Source organism: Loxodonta africana, chromosome 5 (genome assembly GCF_030014295.1).
Source record: "Loxodonta africana isolate mLoxAfr1 chromosome 5, mLoxAfr1.hap2, whole genome shotgun sequence".
Lineage (NCBI taxonomy): Eukaryota > Metazoa > Chordata > Mammalia > Proboscidea > Elephantidae > Loxodonta > Loxodonta africana.
Window position 1 is genome coordinate 60133827 of NC_087346.1, and position 23590 is coordinate 60157416.

Consider the following 23590-nt stretch of genomic DNA (forward strand, 5'->3'; position numbering starts at 1 on the left):
GTGACTCCAGTGGAGTACTGCCTTTGGGACCTTCATTTACTGATGTGGCAAAACTGATAATGAAAAAGAGGGACTGCAAACACCCATTAGTAATTGGAAAATGGAGTGTATGAAATACGAATCGAGAAAAATGGGAAGTTGTCAAAAATGAAATGGAATGTTTGAAGATTAAAATCCTAGGCATTAGTGGGTTGAAATGGACTAGTATTGGCTATTTCAAAACTGACCATCATATGGACTACTGTGGTACCAAAACCAAAAACCAAGCCCACTGCTGTCAAGTCAATTCTGACTATCATGTGTTGGAAACAAAAAATTGCATTAACTGTTAAAAAGAACACTTCCATATCTATTCCAAACTACAACATGGTGAGTGATAAGTTAATATTCGCATGCTTATAAGGAAGACCAGTGATATGACTATTATTCAAATTTACCCACAAAACACGAATGCCAAAGATGAAGTAATTGAAGATTTGTATGGGATCCTCCAGTCTGAAATTGATTGAACATGCTGTCAAGATGCATTGATAACTACTGATATAGCTCTTCTCTGAATGTTTGATAGAATTTTCCAGTGAAGCTGTCCAGGCCAGTGATTTTTTTTGTTGGGAGTTTTTTTTTTGTTTTGTTTTGTTTTAAATTACCTCTTCAATCTTTTCTTCTGTTATGGGTCTGTTCAGATTTTCTTTTTCAGTTTTTTTTAATTTAGGTAGGCAGTTGTGTTTCTGGAAATCTTCCATTTCCTTTAGGTTTTCAAATTTGTTGGAGCACAATTTTTTCATGCTATTCTGTTACGATCGTTTCTATTTTAGTTGGGTCTGTTGTCATGTCTCCCATCTCATTTCTTATGTGGGTTATTTGCTTCCTCTTCTGTTTTTCCTTTTTCAGTTTGGCAAATGGTTTGTCAATTTTGTTATCTTTCCAAAGAACCAATTTTTGGTTTTATTGACTATTTTTTTTTTTTTTTTTTTTGCTCCCTGCTTCATTTATTTCTGCTCTAATCTTTATTATTTCCATTCTTCTTGTCTCTGTAGGCTTCTATGCTGTTCGAGTTGTGTTGTTTTGATTTTTGACCCTTTCTTCTTTTTTGATGTGTGCATCTAATGCTATGTATTGACCTCTGAGCACTGCCTTTGCTGTGAGTAGCGGGAGAGCAGGGACAGTGTGGGACCAGTGTAGTGGCTGGCCTGAGAACTAAAGGCACTCCAGCTGCAGCACCACAGTGGGGTCTGGCAGAAAGGGGAGAGGTGGCATATGGAGTTAGGTGGGAGGGAGAAAGAGAAGAAAGAAAGAAAAAAAAGAATGGCTGTGCCTCAGAAGCCAGCAAGTATGGGTAGGGCAAACCCCGCCAGCAGGAAGGGAGGGAGGTGGGGGTGGCCTAGAGGGGTAGGTGGGAGGGAGAAAGAAAAGAGAGGAAAAAAAAATTGTGGTGCAACGGGAGCTGGTGGGTGGGGCAGGGTGAACCTGGGCAGCAGCAGACCAGTGGCTCTCTAGCCTCAGAGGTGTGGCAGGGCTGGTAGAAAGGGGAGAAGTCTGTGTATGGGGCTAGGTGGGAGGGAGAATGAAAAGGAAGAAAGAAAAACAATGGGAGCAGAATTGAGACTGGTGAGTAAGGGTGGGGTGAACCAAGGGGCTGGTGAGAAGGGAGTGGTGTTTTATGGGGCTAAGTGGGAAAGAGAAAGAAAAGAAGGAAAAGAAAAAAAAAAAAGGCAGCATGGCAGGAACCGGTGGTTAAGGACAGGGCTGTGAAGGGCCAGTGACTCTCTAGCTGCAGTGGCATGGGGTGGGCAACAGAATAGGGGGATAGGTGACCTACAAGGCTAGGTGGGAGGGAGGAAGAAAAGGGGGAGAAAAAATTCAGTCGCACTGGAGGCCAGCGATTGGAGGAGGGGCAGATCCAGGGCCTGGTGGGAAGAGAAGGCTAGGTGCTAAAAAAAAAAAAAAAAAAACCTGCTGCTTTCCAGTGGACTCACAGCGACCCTATAGGACAGAGTAGAACTGCCCAATAGAGTTTCCAAGGAGCGCCTGGTGGATTCAAACTGCTGACCTCGGTGGTTAGCAGTTGTAGCACCTAACCACTAGCCACCAGGGTTTCTGGCTAGGTGGTAGGGACAAATAGAAAAAGAAGAAAAGACATGAGGTGGGTGGGGCAGGGCCGCCGTGGGGAGTATGGAGGTTCTCGGGGCTCATATGGTGGATCCAGATGCCCGGCCTTCTACTCACCAGAAGGGTGAGGGAAGGGAGAGGATGTTTCTCTGGTTCCCAGGGGAGGAAATGTTTAACATCATTAGCAATTAGAGAATTGCAAATCAAAACTACAATGAGATACCATCTCCTGACATTACTAACACTAATCAAAAAAAAAAAAAAAATAGAAAATGTTGAAGAGGTTATGGGGAGATTGGCACTCTTAGGCATTACTGATGGGAGCATAAAATGGTAACAAACCACCATGGAAAAGGATATGGCGTCTCCTTAAAAAGCTAGAACTAGAAATACCATATAATCCAGCGATCCCACTCTTAGGAGTATATCCTAGAGAAATATGAGCCATTACACAAATAGACATATGCAGACCCGTGTTCATTGGAGCATTATTTACAGTAGCAAAAAGATGGAAACAACCTAAGTGCCCATCAACAGATGAATGAATAAACAAACTACAGTAAAATATGCACAATGGAGTACTATGCAGCAGTAAAAAACAGTGACAAATCAGCAAAAATCTGACAACATGGATGAATCTGAAGGGCATTATGCTGAATGAAATAAGTCAATCACAAAAGGACAAATATCGTATGAGACCACTGTTATAAAATTGAAGAAAAATTCTACACACAAAAAGAAACAATCTTTGATGGTCCCGAAGGGTGAGGTGGGGAGGGGCATCATTAGCTTGATAGCATATAAGTGTTAACTTTGGTGTAGGGAAAGACAACACACAATATAGGGAAATTCAGCTCAACTTGACCAACGAAAAGTCACAGAAGTTTTTAGACACATTCGAACACTTTGAGGAACTGAGCTTCTGGGACTGAGGGTGGGGGACCATGTTCTCTAGGGACATCTAGGTCAATTGGCATAACATAGTTCATAAAGAAAATGTTCTACATCATACTTTGGTAAGTATAGTCTGGGGTCTTCAAAGCTCGGGAGTGGCCATCTAAGATATATGTCTTGGTCTCAACCTGTCTGGAGCAAAGGAGAATGAAGAAAACCAAAAACACCAGGAAAATATTAGTTCAAAAGAGTAATGGACCACATGAGCCACAGTGTCCACCAGCCTGAGACCAGAAGGACTAGATGATGCTGGCTACCACCACTGACCACTCTAACGGGGATCACAGTAAAGTGCCACAGATAGAACAAGAGAAAAATGTAGAACAAAATTCAAATTCACACAAAAAGACCAGACTTACTGTTTTGACAGAGACTAGAGGAATCCCTAAGACTATGGACAGTGGACAGCTTGCTAACTCAAAACTGAAGCCAGTCTGGTAGTCCACTTTTCAGCCAAAGATTAGCAGACCTATAAAACAAACAACATATGAGGAAAGCTCTTCTTGTCTTGGTTCATTCAAGTATAGGAGATGAAATTGACAATACCTGCCCAAAAGCAAAGACAAGAAGGCAGGAAGGGACAGGAAAACTGGATGAATGGACATGGGGAATCCGGGGTGAAAATGAATGGACATGGGGAATCTGGGGTGAAAAGAGAGAGATTGCTGATATAGTGCAGGAATTGCAACCAATGTCACAAAACAGCTTTTGTGTAAATTTTTGAATGGGAAACTAATTTGCACTATTTCACCTAAAGCACAATTAAAAAAAAAAAAGTGCCAGGACTTGGTGTTAGAAAACCAAAAAGGAATAACACAATTGGCATTTCTCAAGCTAAAGGAGCTGAAAAGAAAATTCAAGTCTCTAGTTGTATTACTGAAGTATTCTATGGACAAAATTTGAACTACTCAAGAAGCATCAAAAGAAGATGGAAAAAAGACTTGAAGTTTGGGGACAGAAGTTTAAATCAATGGGAGTCAAACAACTAGAACACAAATAATGAGAATGATGAAACAATGTGAAGAATGCAAACAATGTCATTGATCAGTATGTCTAGAAACTGTTGAATGGGAGCAGATTTTGCTGTGTATATTTTCAAAAATAAAACATAATAATAAATTATGAAAAAAAGAACATGGATCTAATTGATCAATGTTCAACCATTTTCCGGCAGTAGCCTATGATCAAAAACTGCTAGTGCTAAAGGAAGTAGTCCAAACTGCACTAAAAAAATAAAATAAAAAAATACTAAAGGCATTGGTAAAAAACAAGGCTCTCAGATATGACTGAATCCCAATAGAGATGCTCCAAGAAACAAATGCAATGCTTACTCTTCTACTTGAAGAAATTTGAAAGACCGTTATCTTACCACCTGATGGGAAAAGATCCATATTCACGCCCTTTTCAAAGAAAGAATATCAAATGAAATACAGAAATTTTTGAACAACACCACTAATATCACATGCTAGCAAAATTTTGTTGAAGATAATTTGAAAATGACTACAGCCAGAAGTTCAATCCAAATTCAGAAGAAGATGTGGAACAAGGAATATCATTGCTTATATCAGATGCATCTTGGCCAAAAGCAAAGTATACCAGAAAAGTATTTACCTGTGCTTCATCATCTACATGAAGGCATTCGACTATGAGGATCAAAACAAATCATGGATAATATTACAAAGAATGGGAATTCCAGAACACTTAATTGTGCTCATGTGGAACCTGTTCATGGATCAAGAGGTAGTCATTCAAAAAAAAAAAAAAAAAAACAAGGTGTTACTGAGTGGGTCAGAATTTGAAAAGGTTTATGGCAGCATTGTTTACTTTCACTCTACTTCTTTGATCTGTATACTGAACAAATCCCATGAGAAGTTGGAATATATATATACATACACACATACTCCTTACTTATCAACATGGCTAGGTTCCAAAGACCAGGTTGTTATTCGAAAATTGTCATCATGGGAAAATGGAGGATTTTTTTTTTCTGTTTTCAGACTATCAATTAGTTCAATTTTTTTATTAAAAAAAATGTGATCATGGAAATAATAACAACCTAGATTTACTGAAGTGTTCATCATCACGACAGTTCCTTTATGGATAATTCCTCTGTGGAGAAGGAGGCTTGGAGGAGACAAAGCCAAATAAAGCCAGGCTATGTGTCTGTAGGGAACCCTGGTTAAGTCCTATGGTTGTTAACCAAAGGATCAGCAGTTTGAATCCACCAGGAGCTTCTTGGAAACTCTATGAGGCAGTTCTACTCTGTCCTATAGGGTCACTATGAGTCAGAATTGACTCGATAGTACTGGGTTTGGTTTGGTTTTGGTGTGTGTCTGTAGGGCCCAAGGCTTAACCACTTCACCTTCCTTCTGTGCTGGGTCAGAGCTTTTCTTGTGGACCTGTTTCCATGTCTCTACTCCCACTCCTGTAAGCCCTGCCCTTCATGATCCCAGAGCCTGCTCTGCCCTTCAGGCCTGGTGAGTCATTGAGTTTCGAGTTTCGGGGGTTCCTTTAAGGGCACTGTGAGCCTGGCTATGCACCCAGCCCCACTGAAGTGGAGGCTTGAGGCCCAGTTCAGCTCATTTTGGGATTTCATTAAACTCACATATATTTCTTCGAAACACCCTCTCTGATGCCTTTTTCTTTCTTCTCTTTCCACCCCACAGCTAATTTAGCTGCAGGTCCTCAGGCTACATAGAAACTGGGAACACAGAACAGGCACCCTCTGGCTCAGTGCTGCCTGTGCATCTGCCTGGAGGTGGAGGCCATGGTCATGGAAAAGACCTGCCCCACTCTATTCTCCTCCACCCCCTATTGGTGGGAGGAAGTGGAAAGCACAGAGCAGTATGACCCAGCTTCTCAGAGGCTGCCCAACATCCTCCTGGAGGGGGGGATGCCCTGTAGCCGTTGCTGCCATTTCCACCATCCCGTTAGTGGGAAAAATAGTCAGATAGTAGATTTTTTACTACAGTTGTGAATGCAAATTTTGAAATATCAGGTAACTGGTTAATAAATGAGGAGTAGGTATATATGAAAATTGGGAGAGGAACTGATTAACTGCAATATACAGATATTACAATCTTCTTTTTAAAAAACAAAGACTACTTGAAGCACTTACAGATGAAAGTAAAAAACTATAGCCTTCAGAATGGATTACATCTAAATGTGAAGAAAACAAAAACCCTCATAACTGGACCAATAAACTGCATCATGATAAATGAAGAAGAAATTGAAATTGTCAGTGAGTTCATTCTATTTGGATCAACAATCAACATCCAGCAGTCAAGAAATCAAACAATGTATTGCATTAGGCAAATCTGCTGCAAAAGAGCTCTTTAAAGTTTTGAAAAAACAATTATACCATTTGGATGACTAAGATGTGCCTGACCCAAGCTATGGTCTTTTCAATTGCCTCATATGCATGGAAAATCAGGACCATGAAAAAAGAATATAGTAGAAGAATTGATTCATTTAAACTGTGGCATTGATTAAGAAGACTGAATATACCATGGACCGACAGATGAATGAACAAATGAGTCTCAGAAGAAACCATGAAAATGCTCCTTAGAAGTGAGGACGGTGAGACTTTAGCTCACTTACTTTGGACATGTCATCCAGAAAGAACAATTGTTAGAAAAGGACATTATTGTTGGTAAAGTATAGGATTGGAGAAGGTGAGGGAAGTTCTTTGATATGGGTTAGCACAGTAGCTGAAACAATGAACTGAAATATTCCAACAATCATGAAGATGGCACAAAACTGGGTAGTGTTTTGTTCTGTCATACCTAAGGTGGTCGTTATTTGGAAATGCTTAATGGCAGCTAAGAACAACAAAATCTGTATATTTACTTTTACTTAAATTCCATGAAATGTTAAAATGTGTGTTCTGATCTCAAAATTAGAAAAAATATTACCTGATATGTATCTTTGGATACATACACATACATAGATACACACATAAAATTTATGTGAAAGTTCTATGTGTGTAGAGTAAGACAGAAAACATACTTTTCCTTTTTTTTCTAACCAGTAGCCACTACAGGAATAATCAAAACTTTCCTCATGGTTTTGAAATATCACCCTTATTACATAGTAAATTCTCATATACACATATTCTGTATGCTTTCCATTGATCTATTTGTGTATTCCTCTATCAGTATCATGCTTCCCATTTATAAAGATTTATGATGTGAGTTTCTCTCCATTCTTCTTCTTTTTTTATTGTTATTTTCTTGCTGATTTCACACATTTAATCTCTGAGATGAAATTTGGAATAAGTATGTCAAGTTGTAAAACAGCTATAACAACTGAAAAGCAAACAAATCAAAAAGAGATTTTGGATGTATTTTCATTGAATTTATGTATTAATTTGCGAAGAATTGGCATCTTTACAATATTGAGTGTTTTCTCCAAGGACTTGACATCTATTTCATTTATTCAGGTCTTCTTTTATGTTGTCATGGAATTTTTCAGCTTATTTGGTATTCAGCTCACACATAGATAAGAAATAGAACGGAATATCTGTATAAACTGATTCTAGGAAGAGTTTATGTCAGGATGATCCAGAATGTTGGCAAGCTATTCTTGTCTAAATGTCCAAAATGTAACATCTGTACCTTTGAATGCTTGTATAAACTTTTGTCATTTCACAGTTCAGCCCTTCAGTTGCTTTTTTGTTTGTGCCTATATTTTGTATAATAATTTTTGTATGCAGCAATATTGTGAAATCATTTCTCAAATGGATGGCATTCATAACTGTTCTCAATAAACCCAGAAAAACATAATAGTTCATCTGAGCCCAAGATTTATTTTCTGTGACAATGTTCTTATATTTTTCTTATTTGTAAAAGCAATTTTTAAACTTTACCGATAAAAACCCTTGCCTTTCAATTTTAACATAGAAATATTTTCAAATGCAAAGTTTAATAATAATTTTTATTTACCTCCAGTAATTTTTTTTAATAATTTGTATTTTATTCTTACATCAAATTATTTAAAACATATTTTATGACTACACAATTAATATGTTTTTGTGGAAAATTAGGAAAATATATAAAAGTCTTTGAGAGGGTATATAGAAGCCTTTGAGAAACCATTAATTATGTATTGGAATATTTCTCTAAATTTTTCTATATGTATGAAAAAGCATTTTTTTAATTGATTTTTTAACCTAAACTATATTGCAACCATTTTTCCATGACATTAAATACTCTTCAACAACATGTTTTAAATTGATGTATGGTATTCTCCATATAGTGTTAAAATTTATTGAACTAACACTCTAGATGTGGCTTACTAGGTTGTTCTTAATCTTGGTTCTTATAAACAAAGCTGAATATATGCATCTGTTTAATTTCCTTAGGATTAATTCTTAATATTGAAATTTCTAAAAAAGAGAATATGATCATTTTGTGCTTTGAATATTTATTGCTAAACTGCCTTCTGGGAATTTGGTATCACTTACATTTGTAGATACATTTGAATTCTCATTAGATGCCACACTCTGTTTTAGTGCTGGAAATACAGCAGTGAATAAAAAAGATAAATATATCGGACATCATGGTACTTAACATTTTAGAAAAGAAAATATGTAATAAGATAAATAAGACTTATTTATAAACACATTATATATACATGAGATAAGTAATAAAGAGGAAAAAGTGAAGCAAGGAAGAGCAATATGAATTGTCAGGAATGGCTGAAATTTTAAACAGAGTGTTCAGGGACAGCCTCAGTTATAAGATGGTTTTGAATAAACAAACAAACAAAAAAAAACCTGGCTGTTCAGATATTTAGAGAAGTAACATTCCAGGCAAAAGGAACAGCAAGTGCAAAGTTCCTAAGACCAGGATATTCCCTATATAATCAAGAAACAAAATAAAGGTCAGTGAAACTACAGTGCAATAAATAATAAATAAGTAGTCCACCACTTGTTTGTCCATTTGTCATAGTGTGCTGGCTTACATGTTTCTGTGATACTGGAAGCTATGCCACCAGTATTTCAAATACCAGCAGGGTCACCCATAGTGGACAGGCTTCAGTGGAGCTTCCAGACAAAGACAGACTAGGAAGAAGGACCTGGCAATCTACTCCTAAAAATATTGGCCAGCGAAAACCTTATGAATTGCAGTAGAACAATTCTGATATAGTGCAGAAGGATGAACCGCTCAGATTGGAAAGTACTCAAAATACGACTGGGGAAAAGCTACTTCTTCAAAGTTGACCTTAATGACATGGATGGAGTAAAGCTTTTGGGTCCTTAATTTGCTGATTTGGCAAGACTCAAAATGGGAAGAAACAGCTGCAAACATCCATTAATAATCAGAACACAGAATATACAAAGCATGAACCTTAAAAAATTGGAAGTTGCCAAAAATGCAATGGAATGCATAAAGATTGATATCCTAGCCATTAGCAAGCTGAAAGGGACTGGTATTGAACATTTCGAATCAGACAATCATATGGTCTGCTCTGCCTAGAATGACAAAATGAAGAGGAATGACATCACATTCATCGTAAAAAAGAACATTTCAAGATCTATCCTGAAGTACAATGCTGTCAGTAATAGGATAATATATATATACACCTACAAGGATGACCTGTTAACACAACTATTATTCAATTTATGCATCAAATTCTAACGCCGAAAATGAAGATTTTTACAAATTTCTGCAGCCTGAAATTGATCATACATGCAATAATGATGCATTAATAATTACTGGTGAGTGGAATGAAAAAGTTGGAAACAAAGAAAAAGGATTGGCAGTTGGAAAATGCGGCCTTGGTAATGGAAAAGGAGCTGGAGATCTCATGATAGAATTTTGCAAGACCAACAACTTATTCATTGCAAATGCCTTTGTTCGACAACATAAATGGCGACTACACAAGTGCACATAACTGGATGGAATACACAGGAACAAAATTGACTACATCTGTGGAAAGAGATGATGGAGGAGCTCAATATCACCAGTCAGAACAAGGCGAAGGGACGACTGTGGAACAGATCATCAATTGCTCATATGCAAGTTCACCTTGAAGCTGAAGAAAATTAAAACAAGTCCAGAACAACCAAGGTAAAACCTTGAGTATATCCCACCTTTTTAGAGACCATCTCAAGAATAGATTTGATGCACTGAACACTAATGACTGAAGACCAGACAAGTTGTGGTCTGAAATCAAGAATATCATACGTGAAAAAAGCAAAAGATCATTACAAAGATTTGAAAAAAGAAAAGACATATGGAAGCAGCAGTCAAGAAATCAAATGACATATTGCATTGGGAATACCTGCTGCAAAAGACCTCTCTAAAGTGTTAAACAGCAAAGAAGTCACTTTGAGGAGTGAGGTGCACATGACCCAAGCCATGGTATTATCAACAGTCTTATTTTTTTTTTTTATATGCATTCAAAAGCTGGACAATGAATAATGAAGACTGAAGAAGAATTGATGCCTTTGAATTATGGTGTTGGCAAGGACCTTGAAAATATCATGGCCTGCTGAAAGAATGAACAAATCTGTCTTGGAAGAAGTACAGCTGGAATGATCCTTAGAAGTGATGATGGCTAGGCTTCGTCTCATTTACTTTGGACATGTTATCAGAAGGGACCAGCCCCTAGAGAAGGACAGTATGTATGCTTGGTAAAGTAGAGGGTCAGTGAAAGAGAGGAAGACCCTTAACGAGGTATATTGACACAGTGGCTGCAACAATGGGTTCAAACATGGCAATGATTTTCAGAATGGCAGGATCATGAGTTGGATCTGACTTAAAGGCACATAACTAACAACAAAGAAGGAGTAGTCGATGAGGTGGAAGAGGCTAATTTGTGATTAAGATGATGTGGAACATACTAAGGACTTTGGCTTTCATCTGATGATATGGGGAGCATTTGGTGGCTTTGAGTAGAGTAGTGACAAAATCCTACATACATTTTAATAAAACCACCCCAGTTGCTCTGCTAAGAATAAGTTGGCTGAGTGCAAGGGTAAAAGTAGGGATACAAATTACAGGGCAATTGCAGTAATTAGAAAAGAGATAATAGCAGTTTGGACCACAGGTAGTGTGGATTGTGATAATGATTTATAATGCAGATGTTTTTTGAAAATAGGAAAAACAGATTTTCTTTAGGATTGTATATGGTGTGAGATAACAAAATCCAATCCCACTGCCATCAAAATCCATTCTGACTCAGTATAACCCAATAGAACAGAGTAGAACTGCCCCATAGGATTTCCAAGGCTGTAATCTTAATGGAAGCAGACTAGCACAGCTTTCTTCTATGGAGCAACTGGTAGATTCAAACCACTAACCTTTTGGGTAGCAGATGAGCACTTTAACTACTGTACCACTAGCACTTCTTCTGGTGTGAGGTTTAAAAAAAAAAAGAACCGTTGCCATTGAGTTGATTCCGACTCACAGTGATGCTATAGGACAGATTAGAACTGCCCCATAGTGTTTTCAAGGAGTGCCTGGTGGATTCAAACTGCCAAGCTGTTGGTTACCAGCCATATCTCTTAACCACTGCGCCACCAGGGTATCCAGGTGTGAGATAGTGAAGTATAAATGTTAACAAGGTTTTGGTCTGTGCAAATGGAAAAATGTGATTGCCCTTAACTCACGTAAGGAAGAATACAGAGAAGCAGGTCTTGGCAGATCAATAAAAAGCACAGTTTTGGACACGCTAACTTTGAAATTTTTATTAGACATTTAAGTAGAAATGTCAGCTCGTAGTTGGATATATGAGTCAAAGAATTAACAAAGAGGTAGAAGCTGGAAGTCTTCAGAATATAAATCTAAAACTATAAGACTAAGGATCACTTACAGAGACAGTGGGAGAAAAAATCAGTAATTAATTTTTGGTGGACTCCAGTTCCAATGAAGAATTGAGGAAACACCAGCAAAAAAGACTGAGAAGGGCTGGAATGATGGTAGGAGTGAAATCAGTGACTGCAGTGTTTTGGAAGCAAGTAAAAAATATCTCAAAGGTCATATGCTGCTAGGAGATCAAATTCAATGACCACTACATTGATTGGTTATTATTTGTGACTTTGACAAAAGAAGTAAAACCTAAATGTGTTACATTCAGAAGAAAACGGGGGAAAACATGTATAGACGGCACTTTCAAGAAGTATTGCTATGAAAAAAAAAAAAGCACAAGAAAAATGGAAGCCTTACAGGGTCACTATGAGTCGGAATCGACTCGACAGCAATGGATTTGGTTTTTTGGTTTTTTACTTGCAGAGATGAGTGCAATAAAGAGATGGTTTAAGTTTTTTTTTCATTTGTTTGCATATTAATTTGTTTACTCTAGGAGGGGGGAGTAATAATAGAGTTTATATGTCAATGAAAGGGATCCAATGGAAAGGAAAAATTGATGATGAAGGAGAAAAAGAGAAAAATTGATGAAGTATTGTCCTCAAGTATATATGGAGTGGTCATGAGCTAGGATAACAGATAATGAATCCATAGTAACGAAGATAAAATGGAGAGCATATGGGCATTGATAACATGGAGTGGTCATGAGCTAGGATAACAGATAATGAATGAATCCATAGTAATAAAGATAAAATGGAGAGTACGTGGGCATTGATAAAATCAGATGTACGAGCTTGCTTGTTTCCTACATTTTGGCAACATTGAGAATTATGTATTTTTAAAAATAAGAACAAACCCCAAGTCATCCAGTTGGAAACAGGCATTGGAGCTGTAAGGTGAATAAACTTAAGATTTGCCTCCAACTTTTGGACAAGTAAATTTGTAAGTGATCAGAAAATAGATGGCTCGTATAAAAAAAAAAAAAAAACAGCGAAAGAGTGAAACAAATGCACAAAAAGAACAAAAAATATTTAAAAATAGACCATTCAACCCCAGAAATACAAATAAGATGACTTTGACATGATATATTCTGTGTTCTACATTGCATATTTAGCTGTAAAAATCCCATGTATCCATTTAGTAAATACCCTTAAGCTTGAGGAAATTTTTTTCTGAGCTTTGTTCCTTGAAATCATGTGGTCCATAACCAAGTCAAGTGTTTGTGTTTGCTGAAATGTTGTTTGGTCTTAAAATTTTGTTATGGGCCCTTCTGCTTCTGACTATGACAGAGTAACATATATCAGACTAGCTCACTGAAAGCAACTATAAAATAGTTTAACAAGTACTTAAAAAATGTATTTGCAGACATCAGAGAGCAATTGAAGTAGACAGATCTTGAGTGGCACAATTTCTGAAAAGAAGAAAACAAATTGAGATGAGATGTACATTTTCTCTTGAAGCATTTGCTCATTCACTACACAGTCATATATGTCAAACAGAAAGCAACAGTTGAGAGCCTGTGGCAGTCCCTGTGGATTTATAGATAAAAGTTGGAGCTCAAGGATGCCAAAGCAACCATGATTTAAGAAGTTAAGATTGAGGAGAAAAGAAAACTACAGAGAAGCGAGCCTGATATTCTTCTGACAATTTCCTTTTGAGGCCTTTGATGATTCTTAAACTGCATAAGCTCAGGGTAAGTTATTGAGAATTCAAGCAAAGCACAATTAATAGGAGGGAAAAATGCTATGCAAAAAGTGCAGCAGACTGATTTGGCTGGAAAGACAAAAATTGGAGCTTAGGAATCATCACTTAATAGTAGGGAGACTTAGTTGAGAGTCAAGAGAAAAGGCCCTAAAAGTATGAACTATGCCCTAAAAATAAAAGAAACTCAGAAATTGGGCAGTACCCACAGAACACTAAATCTAGATAGAACTGAATTATGCTGATCTGCTCCAATTCTGTGCACTTTCCAGAAGATAAATAAATCCTTTCAGAAGTATGACAACTTATACAGAGCCTGGAAAATTCCCTAGATACAATCACAGCATGCATTACAATACTGCAATGTATGCTTGAAGCACTTATGAAGATCAAAGACTATACCCTTCAGTATGGATTACACCTCCACATAAAGAAAGCAAAAATCCTCACAACTGGACTACTTAGCAACATCACGATAAAAGGAGAAAATATTGATGTTTTCCAGGATTTCATCTTACTTGGATACAATCAACTCCCACGGAAGCAGCAGTCAAGAAATCAAATGTACTGAATTGAGCACATCGACTGTAAAAGACATCTTTAAAATGTTAAGAAGCAAAATTGTCACTTTAATGACTAAAGTGTGCTTGACCCAAACCATGGTATTTTCAATAGCCTCACACGCATGTGAAAGCTGGAGAATGAATAAGGAAGACTGAAGAAAAATTGACACATTTGAAGTATGGTGTTGGTGAAGAATATTGAATATGACAAGGCTGACAGAAGAACGAACAAATCTGTCTTGGAAGAAGAACAGCCAGAATGCTTCTTAGAAGTGAGGATGGCAAGACTACAGAGTCATACTTTGGGCATGTTATCAGGAAAGACCAATCCCTGGAGAAGGACATCATGCTTGGTAAAGTAGAGGGTAAGCAAAACAGAGGAAGAGCCTCAACGAGATGGATTGTCACAGTGGCTGCAACAATGGGCTCAAGCATGGTAACAATTATGAGAATAGTAGAGGACCAGGTAATATCTTGTTCTGTTATAGATAGGGTCAGTATGAGTCGGAATCAATTCTATGATACCTAACAACAACAACATGCCAGGAAATAGAACTGAATGACAGCCAAAGAGACAAAAAAAAAAAAAAAAAAAAGAAGAAACAGATAATAGAAATTGACTGAAAGATGAGCTTCATATTGGAGTTGACACAAACTTTAAATGATTATGATAAACATGTTTAAACAAATAAATAAAAATATGTAGAATTTATCAGATAACTGAAATCCCTGAAAAAGATATAAAAGTGATTGATCTGAAAAATATAACTAAAAATAAAGACTTTTAAAGATTGGCAAAATAGCATATTAAAATACATACAAAAGAATAGTGAACTGGATATTAATAAAAACATCTAGATTGAAGCCCAGATTAAAAAAAGGAAATATAGAAAAGTGCTTTAAGGAGATAGAGTGAGAGCTCTAACATATATGTAAGATCCATAGAGAGTATAAAGGAAAAAAACAAAACAAACTTTGCCGTCGAGTCAATTTTGACTCATAGCGACCCTACAGGACAGAGTAGAGCTGCGCCACTGGGTTCCCAAGGAGCAGCTGGCTTGAAAATCAGAGGCCTGAAAAAGACTTATGCACTGGGACTTATTATGGATTGAACTGTGTCCCCCCAAAATGTATGTCAACTTGGCTAGTCCACGATTCCCAGTATTGTGTGATTGTCCAAGATTTTGTCATCTGATGTGATTTTCATATGTGTTGTAAATCCTACCCTTATGGTGTTAATGAGGCAGGATTTGAGACAGTTATTTTAATGAGCCTGGAGACAGGACTCAATCTACAAGACTACACTGTGTTTTAAGTCAATCTCTTTTGAGATATAAAAGGGAGAAGCAAGAAGAGAGACAGGGGCAACTCATACCACTAAGAAATAAGAGCCAGGAGAATAGTATGTCCTTTGAACCCAGAGCTCCTGCACTGAGAAGCTTCTAGTACAGGGAAAGATTGGTGACAAAGACCTTCCTCCAGAACTGACAGAGAGAGAAAACCGTGCCCTGGAATTGATGCTCTGAATTTGGACTTCTAGTTTACTAGACTATGGGAGAATAAATTTCTCTGTGTTAAAGCCATCCATTTGTGGTATTTTGGTTGTACCAGCACTAGATAACTAAGACAGGACTTGATCTTATGTCACTCTTTAGAATGCTGAAACCACTATGTGAAAAATGCGGAGCTAACCTAGTGGAGAGTGAGATGCCACATGCAGTAAATCTCAGATGCTTCTCCCCAGTTGAGTCACATCCTAGATCAAGTGAGCCTGCCAAATGTCTTGTATATGAGTGTGGCCATTCGAGATCATTCTGCAACCCACTGACCTGCCAAATAATTACAGAAACAAGAGAGAACCTACCTAGCTATGAGCTGAGCCAGGCCAGGCTAGATGAACTACCAGACTGATGCACAGAAACTTGAGCCTAATAAAATGATTGTTTTATGCCAGCCACTAAAAATTGTTTTTGTTCACATCAAAAGCTAAATGATACACAGATGGAAGCAAGAAAATTCAGAAAGTGATGAAGAACACTAGAAATGGTAATGATACGAGTAAAATACTAATTACTTTTGATTGTTTAACACAAAACTGACAATATTTTGTGGGGTTGAAAATATTTGCCAAATAGAGTAGTATAAAAAATATCACAAAAGTGTGAACAGAAATAAAGTTTTATAAATTGCTCACTTTTATGAATTCTGCATTTGTTTGTGTATTTAGGAAGGCTTTCTCCACAATGAGGAGCTCTAGTTGGGGGGTGGTTAAGTGTTCAGCTGCTAACCAAAAGGTTGGCAGTTCGAAATCCTCTAATCACTCTGTGAAGAAAGATATGGCAATCTGCTTCCATAAACATTTACAGCCTTGGAAACCCTATGAGGCAGTTCTACTCTGTCCAGAAGGTCGCTATGAGTCAGAATTGACTCAGTGGTAATGGGTTTGTTTTGCTTTATTTTTTTTTTTCCTCACAATGACACAAATGTTTGTTTCTTGATTTTTTATTTATTTGTCATTATGAAAAAAAAATATATATGTGTGTATACACTGATATTTTCTTCCAATACATCTATATTGTATATTTAGTTTTCTTATTTAAAAATTCAATAATGTTTGATTCTTTTCATTTCCTCCAACTTATTTTCTGTGTAGAGATCTGTGTAGAGCACAGATCTAAGTTAATTTTCTTGTAATTGTCCTAATACATTAAATAAAATCTATCCTTTTTAAACAGATTTAAGATGCCCTTTCTCATATATTGAATTTTATATATAAGGATGATGTCATTTTAAAATACTCCTTTTCTTTCATTTCCCACAGTAAGTCATTAGGTCCTATTAGTAATTTCCATTGAATTTTCAATGTACTTTAATTTTTACTGCCATCGTTTTAGCCCAGACTTTCATCATTTCACATTTCATATTTTCTAACTGGTCTCCCTATTAGCATAATGTTAACATATTAGTCATTCCTCCCCTTATTATGCCATCTTCAGCTTAAGAATTTAACTTACTTCTGGATTGTTAATTAAGCCTATACCCTTCAATCTTGTGGGGCAATTCTACTCTGTCTTATTAGATCACTGTCAGCTGGAATTGACTCAATGGCAATGGGTATACCCTTCAAAACCCTTGGTGGGTTTGCATGAATTTTCTTAGCTTACCTTTGGAGACAATTGTCCATGGATCTCTCCTGTTTCTGCCTGTCTTCTGAGCAGAGACTTTGCAGCTTTGTTCCAAACTATCTTTTCAAGGACACTTGTATAGCATGCAGCCTTGGAAGGTAGATATTTGTCTTCTTCTGTGCACAGGAAGATACATTTTTTTGTTGTCCAGGATAATAAAGTAATGTCTCTCTTTGTGGCAAAGTTTGGGCCAGTTTACTAGGAGACCCTTTTAAAAGATTTTTTTTTTTTTTTTTAAGTTCAGTGTTCTTTAGCTGTGACACAAACCCCTGTATCCAACTGGCCACATCATATCCATGGGATTTGAGGACAAAGTTACCAGTGCAAACCTGAAGCCTAAGCTGTTTGCTGTGTTATGAGTAACAAAGTACTTTATTTCTGACTGAGGAGTCTTTTGTCTTTTGCCAGCATCTATGAAACTGTAGGCTAATTTGTTAGCTTGCAAATAGGATAAAATCTCAGACCATTCTCATTTTTGGTACTACTCAGCTACATGTAGATTCTCATTGCAGTGTTTCAGCCAGGCTGATCCCCTTAGGTTACCCCATTCAAGTAATACTGTTCTCATCTGTGGATTGGTTTCATAATTTACCACGGGATTTCTGCAATGACATTTAAAACATCATCTCTTCTCAAGGAGGAAGTAAAACTATCTCTATTCTGCAGATGATATGATACTGTACATAGAGAACCCCAAAGATTCCACAAGAAAAATACTGGGACTAATAGATTTAGCAGAGTAGCAGGATACAAGATCAACATAAAAAATCAGTTGGATTCCTATATGCCAACAAAGAGGACTTCAAAAAGGAAATCAGGTAAACAATACCTCTTATAATAACCCCCCAAAAGAAAAAATACTTAGGAACAAATCTAACCAAGGACGTAAAAGACCTGTAGAAAAAAAATTCAAAACACTACTGCAAAACCAAAAGAGAAGTACATAAGTAGAAAAATATACGATGCTCCTGAATAAGAAGACTCAACATTGTGAAATTCTCAACTCTACCCAAAGCGATCTACAGATATTATATAACCCCTGTCCAAATTACCAGCAACATTCTTTAACAAGATGGAAAAACTAACCACCAATTTTACATGGAAAGGAAAGGGGCCCTGAATAAACAAAGCATTATTGAAAAAAAAAGAACAGAGTAGGAGGGCTCATATTACCTGATCTGAAACCTACTATACAGTGTGTTAGTCAAAACAGCCTGGTATTTGTACAACAAAAGACACTTAAACCAATGGAACAGAATTGAGAACCCAGATGTAAATTCATTCAGCTATCATCAGCTGATATTTGACAAAGGAAAAAAGTTAATTAAATGGGGAAAAGACAGTCTTTTTAACAAATGGTGCTGACAAAACTAGATGTCAATCTGTAAAAAAAAAAAAAGGAAACAGGATCCATACCTCACACCACACACAAAAACTAACTCAAAATGGATCAAAGACCTAAATATAAAATGTAAAACGATAAAGATCATGGAAGAAAAAATGAAGACAACACTAGGGGCCCTAATACATGGTGTAAATAGAATACGAACCATAACTAACAATATACAAACACCAGAAGCTAAATTAGATAACTAGGAGCTCCTAAAAATTAAACACTCATGCTCAGCAAAAAAAAAAAAACTTCACCAATAGAGTAAAAAGAGAACCTACAGACTGGGAAAAAAATCTGGCTACAGCATATCTGACAAGAGTCTAGTATCTAAAAATCTGTAGAATACTTCAACACCTCAACAACAAAAAGAAAAATAATTGAATTTAAAAATGGGCAAAGGATATGAACAGACAATTCAGCAAAGAAGACACTCAGGTGGCTAACAGACACATGAGGAAATGCTTCACATAGTTAATCATTAGAGAAATGCAAATCAAGTTACAGTGAGATATCATCTCATCCCAACATTACTGGCACTAATCAAAAAAAAAAAAAAACAGGAAATAGCAAATGTTGAAGAGGTTGTGGGGAGATTCTTACTCTTACACATTGCTGATGGGAGTGCAAAATGGTGCAACCACTATGGCAAATGATATGGCATCTCCTTAAAAAGTTAGAAATAGAAGTACCATATAATACAGAAATCCCACTACTAGGAATATATCCTAGAGAAATAAGAGCCATCACATGAATAGACATATGCACACCCATGTTCACTGCAGCATTATTCACAATAGTAAAAAGATGGAAACAAACTAAGTGCCCATCAACAGACGAATGGATAAACAAATTATGGTATATACACACAATGGAATACTACCCAAAGATAAAGAACAATGATGAATCTGTGAAACATCTCACAACATGGATGAATCTGGAGGACATTATGCTGAGTGAAATAAGTCAATTGTGAAAGGACAATTATTGTATGAGACCACCACTATAAAAACCCAAGAAAAGATTTACACACAAAAAAACAATCTTTGATGGTTATGAGGGAGAGGAGGGAATTGGGAGGGGAAACTAGTAACTAGAATGTAGACCAGAGGCAACTTTGGTGAAGGCATTGGAAAAATTAAAAAAAAAAATCTTCTCTTTCCAGATAACCCCGCAATCATTTTTTAAATAAGCAGTGATCATTAGATTCATATTGCCTTTGCTACGTGCCTAAATCCACTCTGGTATTTCAAACCAGGATAACTCAAGCATACAGCAGGTGGTCTATTAAAATGATCCATTTTTCTTTTTAGTATAATTATCATGGGTCTTTATAGCCTTAGATCTTACATTCTGCTTGTTTCACCTTTATCAATATTCTGATCTTTTGGCTTCTATTTTCCTCTGTTATTTTTTATCTTGATTTTGCCTCATGAATGTGATAAGAGAATTCCTTAATGTTCCCAAAGACATGACTTGCATATATCTTCAAAAGTTTTAGACTTGGCTAAAGTATACTCTATTACATAGAGTATACTTTCACCTTGCTCAGGTCTTGAGCCTACTGTTTAGCATTGAACACATGAGTATCCCCTATGTCCTTAGATTCTGTCATCTGAAAAAAGATAATAATGTAATAGTTATTATATGACATTCTTAAAATGATATTTAATAAAGAATTTTCACATACATGACATAAATTGATTATTATAGCATCACTATAAGGTTTCGTGAAAACTAAGGAAACAAGGGCTCAGAATAATTACGTGGTTTGACAAGGGTTTATAGTTAAGTGATTGTTGTTGTATGTCATTGAGTCCATTCTGACTCCTAGCAACCCTGTATGACAGAGTAGAACCGCCCCATAGGGTTTTCTAGGTTGTATTATTTATGGGAGCAGATCTCCAAGTCTTTTCTCCCGTGGAGTAGCTGGTGGGTTCAAACCTCTGACCTTCTGGTTAGCATCCAAGTGTTTAGCCATTGCACCACCAGGGCTCATTTATTAACTGATACAGTTTTGAAATCAGGATCCTGAACTCCAAATCTCTGAATTATGTGTAACCTTTATTTATATTAATTGCTTCATACAAAAAAAAAAATTTTTTTTTTTTTCATACAAAGCATATACTAATTGCTGGAGATTAAAAAAAAAAAAGAGTAAAATAAACCACTTCATCTTAAGGAGATGGTGGGGATACAGAGTGCCCCTTGTGTATATTTATCCATTTCTGTCAAACTAAAATAATTGCCTTCACAATGCTGCACTTGGCAGCCTCCTCAATAAAAAAAAAAAAAAAATGTTTTCTGAATGTGTGTAGCATTCACGGCTGAATTATTAATGTGTGATACATTCACATGTGTTGTGAGTGACCAGTCACCAGTCTTGGCTCTGGTCCTAGGTATCTTACCCACAAAGTGTGTGGTCTTGAAAAAGGCTGCAATATACATATGAGTCTCTTTCTTCCTGAAAAATGTGAATAACTACTGGAACAGTTCTTAACTCCTGAGCAGGCCAGGTTTATTTTCAACTCAGGTCCTTTGCTTTAGCCTTTCTTGAAACATGGGATTCTTTATTTTCAGACCCTCCCAAGGCTCATTCCTTCATTTCTTTCAGGTCTTGCCTTGAATCTCTGTTGTCAAGGTGATCTTCCTTGACCATGTCATTAAAAATATTCCTTCTTTCCACACCTGTTCACTATAAACCCCTTTACCCTGTTCATTCCAGACATTGCACTGTATATACTTTGTATGTCTGACTTCCTTCTATTTCCTAAAATATAAATAGTATGAAGGTTACGACCTTGTCTAACTTGTTGTGTTCTCTCTCATACCTCAAGCAGTGCTTGGCACATGGTAAGCAAGTAATATGTATTTGTTGAGTGAATAAATATTTGTGAACCCTGAATAATGAAACACATGGGAGACTGAAAACTGAAACACTTTCATGGAATTCTATTATTATAATCATTTCATCTGATAAATATGTATTCGATGAGTGTTCCTTGGTAGAATTTCAATGTGCATTTTTTTTTAGTTTTTTCTTTTTTTTTAAATAATTTTTATTGAGCTTTAAGTGAACGTTTACAAATCAAGTCAGTCTGTCACATATAAGCTTATATACACCTTACTCCACACTCCCACTCACTCTCCCCCTAATGAGTCAGCCTGCTCCCTCCTTCCAGTCTCTCCCTTCGTGACAATTTCACCAGTTTCTAACCCTCTCTACCCTCCCATCTCCCCTCCAGACAGGAGATGCCAACACAGTCTCAAGTGTCCACCTGATACAAGTAGCTCACTCTTCATCAGCATCTCTCTCCAACCCGTTGTCCAGTCCCTTCCAAGTCTGAAGAGTTGTCTTCGGGAATGGTTCCTGTCCTGGGCCAACAGAAGGTTTGGGGACCATGACCGCCAGGATTCCTCTAGTCCCAATCAGACCATTAAGTCTGGTCTTTTTATGAGAATTTGGGGTCTGCATCCCACTGTTCTCCTGCTCCCTCAGGGATTCTCTGTTGTGCTCCCTGTCAGGGCAGTCATCAGTTGTGGCCAGGCACAATCTAGTTCTTCTGGTCTCAGGATGATGTAAGTCTCTGGTTCATGTGGCCCTTTCTGTCTCTTGGGCTCATAGTTATCCTGTGACCTTGGTGTTCTTCATTCTCCTTTGATCCAGGTGGGTTGAGACCAATTTATGCATCTTAGATGGCTGCTTGTTAGCGTTTAAGACCCCAGACGCCACATTTCAAAGTGGGATGCAATGTGCTTATTTTTAACTAAATGAATTAAGAAATTTAACTAGTCAACAAAGCCAAATAGGACCAGTAAACGTGCCAAATTTTTTGCCAAAAATTCTCCAGAAAAAGATTTTTAATGTAGCTGCAGTAGTGAAGATAGAAGAAAGAGTGACTGGCCACCAGGAACAAGAACATAGGACCAGAAGGTATTTTGTTTTCTACTGAAGATATAGTGAAAGATAATGGAATTAATTGGTAAAGCCCCAGGAATAAAAATGAGACTGATTTCCCCACCCCTGTTTTAAGAGTAAGAATGGGCTATTGGCAAGCTGCAGAATTCACAGTAGTGGGCCCCAGGAGGACCTCAGAACAATGCACATGACTAAGGACCTGGCAGAGGTTAGAGCCTGGATTATTGGTTCTATGTAACTGCAGCTGACCAAGTCTTTGGCAGTCAGAGAAAGAGAGACAGAGAGAGAGGTGTCTGTACCTTGATCCCATGAGCAACACAAATGAACATATGGTATGTCCTTACTGTTGGGTGCCGTTGAGTTGATTCTGACTCACAGTGAACCCATGCGATAGACTAGAACTGCCCCATTAGGTTTTTGTGACTGTAATCTTTATGAAGCAGAGAGCCAGGTCTTTCTCCTGAAGAGCTGCTTGGTAGATTTGAACTGCCAATCAGTTTGGGCTATCAGGGCTCCTTATGAACATATATCATTCTAAAAATAAAAGTTTTTGTTTGTTTGTTTTTTATTCTGCTAAACAAAAGTTGGCAGTTCGAGCCCACTAGCTGCTCTGTGGGAGAAATGTGGCAGTCTGCTTTCATAAAGATTATGGTCTTGGAAACCATATGGGGCAGCTCTACTCTGTCCTATACGGTTGCTATGAATCAGAATTGACTCAACAGCAATGAGTTATTTTGATTTATGTATAATATCCAGATATAATATTTTAAAATATTGCTTTCTGTTAATCAAATCAGTTACTCTTGTTTTATTTTGTTTTGAGCCCTTGGTAGTTAGCATATTAATAATATCTCAGCAAAAAAGTTATAGGCACAACCTTTTTCTATTCTTTCTCTAGAACTAGACAGATGTCAGCAGGTCGAGGATTCAGTAGCTCTTGCCCTGATTACCAATTT